The sequence below is a fragment of the Anarrhichthys ocellatus genome, unplaced genomic scaffold (genome assembly GCF_004355925.1).
Source record: "Anarrhichthys ocellatus isolate YVR2014 unplaced genomic scaffold, GSC_Weel_1.0 scaffold46, whole genome shotgun sequence".
Classification (NCBI taxonomy): domain Eukaryota; kingdom Metazoa; phylum Chordata; class Actinopteri; order Perciformes; family Anarhichadidae; genus Anarrhichthys; species Anarrhichthys ocellatus.
Genome location: NW_022280076.1, coordinates 2277675 through 2288933, shown reverse-complemented (window position 1 = coordinate 2288933; position 11259 = coordinate 2277675).

The window sequence follows — 11259 nt, the reverse complement described above, 5'->3', positions numbered from 1 at the left end:
AAATTCTTCCTTTAACTCTTTCCTGATTCAAACCTCTTCTCACCTCCGTCTGCCACAAGCACCAAAACACTATATCAGAATAGTGATTAGATGGTGAATACTTTAACACTTCTATTGTTGTGAAAGTTACTTCTCTTCCCGGATTCAAATTAACCATTTATCCAAGTCTATGTAAAATACATTTAGTTGTCTTACATTGTAGTCACCATCCGTTTACTCCTGTGTGCCTGAAACAAAATCAACTCATGCATTTAAATACACACTTGACACTTTAATAACATACTTGTTATATTTTCCATTTTTAAATCATGTCTTTTACTTTTGCACAATCTTTATTGTCAGGCACCGATCACGCCCCCTTTTTCATTGATGACCTGATGATGGAAAGTGTCCCAGTGCAAGGCTGCGGTTTGCTCCTCTGAAGGCCTTGAGAAGCTCATCAGCTGGACCTGGCTTTTCTTCAAGAGAGTAAATTCCAGGTGTTGGCCGAAAAAAAGTGTAATTTGGAGGCACGGACATCCATCCGTCAATGGCTGCTCCGTCAGAAGCTTGGCCTAGACCTTGAGTGACCGTACAGGATGGCGGTTAGAGCATGTGGCACGTGCCAGCGCCTGGATGTTGACATCCTCCCATTTGTCCTGCTGTCGACGGCTGGGGGCTTTGAGAGGAACACTGCTTTCTATTTCTGCACATGGCTGGTGCTACTACAAAAACCTGATGTTTCATATGGGCAGAAGTAGAAGGCTAAACTCCCCGTTAGCGTCTTGAAATGACTCGATGACCTCATTCCTTGAGTACAATGGCGATGCCTCCTGGATGATGCAGTGTAAACCTAAGCAGCGCTACAGCTCGCAAACACACCAGCACATCCTTCACCAGTGTTGTTTTTTAACTTGGTTTTCATACATTAACTGGCCTCAGTGTCATGTTTCTGGTGTTGAAGCTATTCAACCGAAGATGGAAGTTTTCCTTTAAGGAAGTAAGTGTTTTGGTTAGACTCACAAACCTCCACCTCAGTTTTACAGGTCACACCCTGATCGTTGTCAGTTTTTTCAATAGTTGAATACCTTAAAATGACACCGATAGCCTGTGGCTGAGTAATGCTGGCAACATTGACAAACAAGCTAAGCGCTAACAGTCGCTCTGTGGTTAAAAAAGACTGACAGTTTAAACAGGTCTTCTCTGCATTACATGTTCAGTTTCATTGTTCTTTCTCACTGAATATCTTCCATTTGTTTTCAACATATTATGAGTTCCAGACACTGTAGCCACAAGCCTTGCTTTAATAAAGCGCTGCAGGGACGATATCTTCTTGTGAGCCAACCCAGAATTTGCCATTGATCTGGTTCCCATGACAAAAAGCCAATGGGATTTTTCCATTGGCTTTGGGATTATTGCAGAAAATGAGTTCTGTGGCGGACACAAGTTTATGATACTTACACGTTTTGTTAAGAAAGATAATCTTCAGAAATGAACACCACTTTTATGATTTTTGAAGGATAAATTGCCAGCAGTAAAAAAAACTAACATTATAGGCTATAAACCCTCTACGCCACGGTCACATCACTTCAACGTCACCATCAGCTTCCAACTTGTAATTTGATATTTCACGCTTACCTCTTCTACAAAAACCTTTCCTATTCGCTTGACATCTAGCGTAAATCTACAAGTTGGAAAGTTTGAGTTCGAATAGTTTGCAAGAGCGCAAGTATAAACACAACGAGGCTGTAAAGGCGGAATAGTCGTGTGATTACGTTTAATGTCCCCGAAAAAGTTTGTAGTTTCATTTAGCTGCCGTTTTTAAGATATGTAAAAGCTTCTAATAATTCACAAGTAGGGTATTTACTGATGTATTTTACGTCATAGAACAAAGCATTAACATCTGTTAAGTGTGTGTAAAACACAGACCTTATTTCAGTCATCAAACAAAATACAAAAAAACATTGACATGAGACCGGGGAACCAAAAGTGGAAAATCATTTCTGGGTTTTAGAACTCATCCCTGCAGCACAACTCTGTTTACTGCTGGCAGCACCCATCTGTCATCAGCAGGAAATGGTGTACACACCCCAAAACATTCCACATCCCTGAAAAGACAACTTCAAGTGAAGGTTTATTTACACACAGGGTCAGAGACTGACAATGTAACTATGGTGCAAAAAACAACAATGGAACCGTTCTATTTGCGTGTGCCAGTGAGCCATGAGAGTGCGGACAGTGTTCCTGCATGCACAATACCGCGGCCCTGAAGCTGGAGCAGCAAAATGGAACTCAGCCATCACTCATTTAATTATTTACACCTGCGTGCTTTCTCCTGCTGTGGCATGTCTAAACGTCTTTTCCTCTTTGACTATTCCTCTTTGATATTCAATTTACGATGATGTGATGCCACAATCACGCCAACATTAATGTTTGTCCATATATATTGTGTTGACTCGTCAACATGAGCAACAGTTAAAGTTTGAAATAAAAAATAATCTGACGATTTGCCTTTAGTTTTGCCATATTTAAAATTCCGACTGAATTCTTGGAGTACAGTGTTTTACCAGGAGATGGCGATCGACTCCATATAATAAGACAGCAGAGGTTCTCTTTTAAATCAACCACAGCACAAAGAGAGGGAACATTTTCTATTTTATTTTCAATCTCAATGTCACGGTTGAAAAGTTTAACGACGTTCAAAGTTTAATGAAGAGTAATTACAACCATTTTATTTAGTGTATAGAAACTTAATCACAGATTTTACTTGAATCAATAGAACGCAGTTGAGACAAAGGAAGGATGTAAACACAAATATTTTCATTCAATAAAGCAGCATACAACTGAACAGTATGTAAACCAATCAGATTTCAACACATTTGCATTAGAAGACTTGCTTCTTAGATTTGGAGGGAAATCCTTATCAGTCATTTTGAGCTTTGATTAAAATATTTTTCGTTTTTTTTAAGAAATCAAACCAAATAATAATAATGATAAATAAATAATAATAAAAATAAAATTTGTATGACACATTAATGCAATGAAGTGAAGCAATCTGATTAATGTTGAATTTAAAAATGTAGCATTTTCTTTATATATTGAATACACACTAGCCTAAAGCAAATATTAGGATTTACAGCTCTTAAAGCAAGTGTAGAGAGCAACATTTCATCTTTGGCTGAGAGGATGGTAAAGGCACACTGCCACGTGGCGTGCAGTTGGCTAGGGGATGATTGTTAGCCCACTGCTGGCAGTCTTGAAGGAGGAGGTGGCTGCCTTCCAGTCAACACTCGGGGAGTTAAAGGCACTGTCTTCCAGGCACCTGTCCTCAGGAAACATCATCTGAATTGCCTAAATTAGGTTTAATCGTAATAATCCAATTTCTGACCAACTTTACATCGTACCTGACCTTATTCAAATTCATCCATCTTTCTATCCCTCACATCCATCCCACCTAGGGTTGCAAAATTCTGGGAAGATTTAAGATTTAAGGATTTCTTTGGGAATTAACATGAATCAAATGGAAATATTGGGGTTATTTGTTTAGGCTGCATTTACAATACCATGTCATATGCAGATAGAAACAATCTTTACCAATTCATGAGCAAGCATAATCCATTTGACAAATTAATCCATTTGTCAAATAGGTTACAAACAATGTGCCATGTGGTGAGTTAGTTAGCTTGTAAGTTTTTATCAAAATTTGGGGCGACAATGTAGGCTGCGAAACTTTAGGGATTTAAATGAACAACCACTTTATAAAATAAATGTTTTTCTACAATATAAAATAGATCGATTAAAACTCCTCAATTAGCATGCTAATTTAAGCTAAATCCCACATGGTAACAGCTAAAAAACTAAAAGAAGGTGTTAAAAAGTTATAAACTCTTTACTTGGTTAAGGCTGCCATCTGTTGGTTAACTGAAATATTTTGAAAAAATAAGTAAATATACATATATAAATATAGCCTATTCACTCCAGTAATATAATCAAAACAAACATGTCCTTTGGCTCAGATGGGGCAGAAATGGGAGAACACATTGTGCATGCAGCGGGTTGGGATGTTATTAAAAGCAGTCAGCAATCTACCTGTAACTGTCATACATCAGTGTTTCCCACTAATTACATAGACTGTGGCGGCACGATAAAGTCTATTTTGTTCTGCCACAGTTTCATAATGGACCAAAAATATTTTCCACTTCTGAATGGGGTGGCTGAATTTTGCTCACAAAGTGCACCAGATTTATGAATTAACTATAAACTGTACAACATTTGCTTTTGGGGAAATCAGAAGGTCTGACGTCCACCCATCATAGTCTCATAAAATCCTGTGGGAAACACGGTACATACAACATTCTCATTCACATACATCTTCACATACAGCGGGCTCCGGGGGGTTTCTTTGCCTGGGGACGGTATATTTAATTTAGTTAGTACAAAATCCCTGATTTCAGTACTTTTTATTTTTCTCTAAAAACGGTATACATAATTACCCTGAACTATGTTTTTTCTTTTTCTTTTGGAGACTAAACTGTTTACATATGACCGCGTCCAATCATATCTTTTAGGACTGTTTCGCCGAACATTCCTATTTCTTATTTTTTAAATTCTTTTCTTTTCTTATATTTTTTTTTTCTCAGGCAGACCTAAATAGGCCTCGCCCAACAATTTCCTTTGACCTTCGATTTACCGTCTGGACCGTCTTTCAATTATTCAAATAAATCAATTTACTATATTCTTTTGATGCAGTATTCAGCCAACAATCATACCTGACACAGAAATCTTCCAACTAATAGGGATTCTTATGAAAAAGGCTCCCCTTACCTTTGATCCTATGAGCTCATTTGGAAGTCTGGTCAGGATGACTGCTTTCTGACGCTTTGCATCCCATCCTCGTCACCAAATTGTCGTAGTTGATTTTCTTTGAAAAGACTAGTCACAGATGAGGTTGGAGTCGAAGATCAACTTTTCAGAATTCTTTATTGGACATGAATCATGGGAGGAAAAACACAGCTTGCTAGACTGTAGGATCTCTTCAACTTCACTAAAAAGTCACACAGTTCTTATACTCCTCCGTCTACACAAAGGTGGGAGTGAGACACATATATTAGTATCTGGCTCCCCATCCATACATTGGACGTTAACTAATCTAAACCATATGTTTGAACCTAAAGGTCAGATAGAGAAATGGAGAACCCTGGCACCCCAGACCTAAGTCCCCAAATTTATCAGGGCTGACCGATGGGTCAACCAAACACATTAGTTCAACCAGTGCGTCTGGTCACACAAAGCTCAACTTACAACAAATTGAAAATATACTCATAAGTTGTGTTGCGAATGCACATAAGCTGCTATAATACTACGTACAATATTATCAATCCTAACATGTATATAAATAAAATATCTCCACATGAGCAACCAGATAGACAGCTAGAAGTCTATCTGGTGGCAAATGGGGAATAAATTAATGTTTTTGTCTTTCTTCTGTTTGTATTTGATGGACGTAATCCGCAAGGAACTTGAAACCTAAATGATCCTGTGAGTGATTTTTCAGCATGTAGTCATGGTGCTGGCATTTGTAAAACACTCACAACACTTTTTCAGTGTTCTCTGTGTAGCAGCCCGGTTTACTTCCACCGTCTGCTGACGTATCGAGGACTACAGGGAAGGTTTGAGTTTCATTTTCTCTCCGCCTGGTGGTGTCACAGTGCAGTCCGACTTCAGAGCGGCCTCGTCGACGGTCAGACAACTTCTCAGTTTATCCGAGGTATGGCTTATGGGTATTTTCCGTTCTATAACACGTTGCCAGAGTCAAAGCAGCTCATCCACGGCTAAAGAAGTGCAACAAAGAGGAGACTAAGGCTCCGGCTGCCACTCATCCCCACCTGGCAGCAGAAGCAGTGCTCGGCTAGTCATAATGAAGAAGACAAATATTCTTTAATTGGTGTCTAACCTATTCGTCAAGATGACGATGAAGTGGCTATTCACGATCCCAGCGCAAATACGTGGTTCACACATACGTCACCGACACTTTGTGAGAAGTATACGTGTCCTGTCAACAGCTCTCTTTTTTTTCAATTAGCACCAAAAAGCCTTTCAAAAGAAGTCAATTATTCACAACTGAGTCATCACTAATGTTCTAAGCATGCTGGTACATGTAGGCAGTGAGAGACAGGCTCTCTGCGCTGGGAGAGCAATCATTTCTCTGTCAGCATGAGGAGCAAGGAGCAGTTATGCAGTACCTCTAGACTGCAAAGACCCATGGCACATGTCTGTACACCATCCTCGTAATTAGCAGCAATGTTTTCCTGTAATCGTCAACTTTAGAGGCCCTGAAAACTCATTTTCTCAATTAGCTTCTTACTGTGAGCTATTGAGAGCTACATGATCGTTTTCTGCCAAAGTTAGTTTTCATTATTTCACATAAAACATTTCATGATTGGTGTTTTTGTCTGTGCTCTTCTCACTGGTTTGAGGTGGGTGGGGCTCAGTTCTCTATGAGCCAATCAGGATTTAGCAATATCTGAATCAAAATGTAAGTCGAGGGGTTGTTATTGAATGTTTTAATCTTAAATACCTTTCCCCGCAAAGCTTTAACTCTAACTTACTGCACATGTAATAATGAATGTTTGTCACATGTTGTAGAGAAATACTTGAGGTTTGAAATGTTTTCGGGGGCTTTAGACAAAGCTCCACAGCTGGGGTGTGATTCATCCTCCACACATCATTTTGCCTTTTTTCAAAATGTCAAAATCAGCAGACAAAGAAACAATATGTTTTGAAAGACCTGCGAGTAAAGAGTAGGTAGTATACTTGGATAAAAATGCACAGCTGTATGGTTCCCATGAGTGCATGATTATATACTCATGTTCCCAAGTTACCTCTTGTTAGCAGGTGTACAGCTCCAACGCTATGAGCGTCTAACAAACCCAAAAGCCTGAACGTACACAGCATGCAGAAGCAATCTGGCGAGAAATTTCCTTCGTGTCGCTCAGAAACAAATGTTACATATGTTAGCCAAATCAGTGAACATCTGCCTTGGGACACACAAAAATCCCAGGATGCAAACGGCAGCCTGTTTCCTGAGGAGCTGACACATCGCAGTCATCACCTGCACTAAGTATAGTTTACTTCAGGGAAGCTGCAGTGACTGAGGTGTCTCTTGGCCATGACGGCTCAGAAACGGTCTCTCGGGTTTCTGAATATTTTTGGACCTGGGAAATGGAGATTCTGCTCGGAAGACGCCAACAAGACCGGTAATATAGTTTTAATATATGAACAATTCCAAAAAGCATTACGTAACTGAAACTAGCATTTTAATGAATGTCTTTACATAGGCCTACTCTTGATTAAGATGTTTTGATATTTTGAGACAACACTTCTCTTTCAGTATGTATTATTTCATGACTAGTTATAAAGTTAGCATGACAAATGTCATGAATAATATATGGTAACTTCAATGAGGAAGTTCCTATGAAAGTTGCTCCCTGCTAAAGATATTTCTGGCCACTTTCCAGTCAGCAGCCCCATGATCTGGATTCTCTGCTTGCGTTTAGCCTGTTTAGATGACCAGCGTTCGTCCTTGGCCTACTTCTTGGTCAGAAGCATACCATAGAGCCAAAAGACTATAGTGTTTAAGCAAAGCGGCACCGGAGGATGGAAGCAGCATATTTATGGGTGAGTGCTCTTCAAATCTTAGCAAGAATTATCATAATGGAGGTTTGTGAAATGTGCATCAATGGAAATGCTCTCAGTGTTTGGAGCTTGTCCACAGGGAGAGGTTCTTCCTCTTTGCTGCTGCTAGCATGATATATTTTTAACAGAATGTGTAAGTGTGTGCCTGTGTGTGGGTGTTGTAGGGGCGTCGGAAGGTTTGTGTTTTTCAGATACTTTCACTATCAACATTATGCTGTTTTCCTGTAACAAATCTTTCCGACAGTTAGGGCTCATATAGTGTGCACCAGAAGAATCATAACTTTGAGAACGTGAGAAGAATAATCAAGCTTTTGGCAAAGGAAATGTGAGCGCAGAGCTCCTTGCTCACTTGAGAGCAGAATTATATAATCTTGTATACAGGTCAGCCATATTAGGATCCTCTTCTGAGAGAAATGTGCTGTGTACAGTGTATGGCCCATAAATCAAACAAACAAACCCGTTCCTATGCACACAAAGTAATATTCACCACTGATACTCTGACACAGAACATAACTATCTGTCCTGGTGAGCAGATTACCTCACACACACACACACACACATTAATTACTAATGCAGTCACATAAACATGATTTGCTCCCAGTTTCCCACTAAAATATTTACACAGGTATAAAATATACTTCATAGAATTGATAGAAAAGGTTTTCACTTTCATGGACAGTTTTGCTCACAGGACTTTTTGTTTTTAACATTGTGCTTTGTTTGTGCGTGTGAGAGATATTTCAGTCTAGTAGTGGAAGAGGAAGCTGGCAACGCTGCCAAAATAAGTCAGCTATGAAAACTGAGGGCACATCAAGTGCTGCTGTACAATTGAACAACAAAATGAAAAAAAAGCCTCACGTCATCAGATGTGATAAGTGGATATGCTTAATTATCTGTGACATTTAGAGGTGATTTTGTAAACTCATTTCTGCTGGCACCTACACGAGACTCGTGTAGTACAACAGAGCACAGGAGCCTCCTACACTTTAATGTCACACTGCAGAGGGAAGCACGGATTACAGCAGAGTTCATTGATTTTTTAAAAATTGATGACAACTATTTCAAAGGATAAGTTCATCATTTTTTTAAGTCTGTCTTAGGCCCCCATCACACTGAGTCGCCTCAAAGGAACGCGTTGCTAGATGTGCATTAAAGTTAAAATATTCTCAACTGTGACACTGTCAATGTCACACTCGGCCCAGGCAGCCAATCAAATCAAGCAAGAAGATGGCTTGACTACTTTCCCACCGTCTTCGTGTTTTGATGCTGGTAGACGTGCAAAGGCTAGCTAGCTAGTTCGCTGTTGGGCTGTGAGAGAGCTGCGGAGTATGTGTGATAAAGAAAAGGATGAATTCATATCTCATGTCATGATAGTTTCATGTAGGCTGCAGTGAGCAAGGGAGCAAGTGAGGGAGTGATCGAGCGTGTTAGCCATTTTCATTTAATCCCATATGATCCCATATGCACATGCACATTTTGGATTTTGTCACGTCCATTGAAAGCATGGCCAGGAACGGCCAGTATGAGGCAGTCTACAGCAAGCAAGACAATGTACAGATGCAAATATTGTTACAAGACAGACTTGAGGTCCAAAATGTGAACCTGTCCTGTAATAATAGATGAATCATTTTATCCAACATTGGCAAATATTTGTAGATTGCAGTTTCGCCAATGCAAGGGGTTAGCATATTTTTTCTTTCTCATATAATAATAAAATTAATTACTTGTTTGTTCAGATAAACAGATGGAAGACAATACCTTGATCTCTGAGAACTGATGATTACAGCCCAACTGATTTTTAGGTTTCAAAATCTGAGAACAATTAATCGGCAAATAGTAATATTTTTTAACATTAGAAGCAATCTTGATACAGAACCCTCTGAAGTGGGACATTTTACTGCTGAAAAATCAACATGTCAGTGCTCTCTGGTGGATGTGATGATGACACTGCTCCTAAAATACCTCAAACCTAGTTTAGCTTTAACCATTTTTAGTTACTTGTCGGCTACCATATAAACCAACACTGAAACATGCCGATATCAGCCAATTTATCCGTCTAGATCTTGTTGTGATGGGCATATGTTCTTATTGAAATGAAAATAATCATAAGTTGCAGCCCAAAACCTTTTTTTCAAACACATATTTAAGCAAAAACACACTCAAAAGGACGTATTTAGTGCTCCTTTAAATGGAACTGCCACTTGAAGGAACATCAAACTCCTAGTTCAAGGCTCGTGATTGCCACTGTAAGTAAATTCTAATTAGTCAACACAGCAAATAAACAAAACGACAACAAATAAATCTTATTTCATCTTTTTAAAATATGTCTCGAGATGCTCAGTGCACTCCAGACAAAAGTGCAACACTTAAACAGTTTGTTCATCTTATGCCTGACTTTCTTGTTTTTCCTCTGCCACTGAATGTTCTGTTATTAAAAAAAAAAAGTTGTACATATTTAACATGACTTTCAGTTGTTTATTATATTGTTTATCTCTTAAAACTATTCACATTATGAACACTAACTTCCCGAGAGTCTTCTCTCACTATTCATAATTGAAAACAGACAAACGTACTCTCTTAAAAGATAAATCTCCTCCAAAAAGTTGAAGGCCTTTTAGTCTTTGAATGTATAATAAATAGAGTTGTCAGAAGGTATTACGGGATAGTTGGAGCTATTAAATGTTACATGACGACAGTGAAATATTGCTTAAACTACGTCTGCTGGAATTTCCGCTGGATATCTCATGAAGATGCTGTCTAGTCTCTTCCAAGTTAAGTTTGTAGTTCACCGGTTCAATATTAGCTGAAAGATGAGGCCGGGAAACTAACTAATCCGAGTGTAAACTAACAGGTATGTAATTGAGGGGAAGTGGAGTAATTAAGGTACAGCCCTCCCTTGCATTTAATTACAGAGCTCGACACAAGTGAAAGCACGACTGTGAGTGTATTTATAACTGTGGCCATCTGTAGGATGTGGCCATCTGTGGATGTAACTGCCTGTTTGCTGTATTGCACTGTACGATTCGATCAAAGCCTGTATACTCTTCACCCCGGGGAATAAATGTGTTCATCATTTAGAATTGCTTTAATGCTGCACCATTGCTCCGGCATTGTGGGGAGGAGGTGGGGTGAGGGGTGGATTTGTACAATTATAGAACTGATGATGCAAAAGACACTGAAACACCACCCCCACCCCCCCTCCCCCCTTTTCATAACCCTGAGTGGTACAGTCCACAGTCTTAAAGGTAGAGTGTACGACCGAGATGAGTGCATACATTCTACACCATTTTATTTAAGCTAAACAAAATGGTTAACGCGTCGATAAAGCTCCTGGACATCACATAATAAATCATAATGAATCATCTCTGGGAGTTTCATGTTCATGTGTTGAATCACGTGGATATATGTAGCTAATGTTAAAATAATTAGGTAATCTTTGGTAATTGATATTTAAATATGACTGTCCTTCATGGTGCTCTGCCCCAAAATGAGTCATTATGTTAAATGAATGGATACACACCTAAAAACAGATGTATACACACACACACACACACACACACACACACACACACACACACACACACA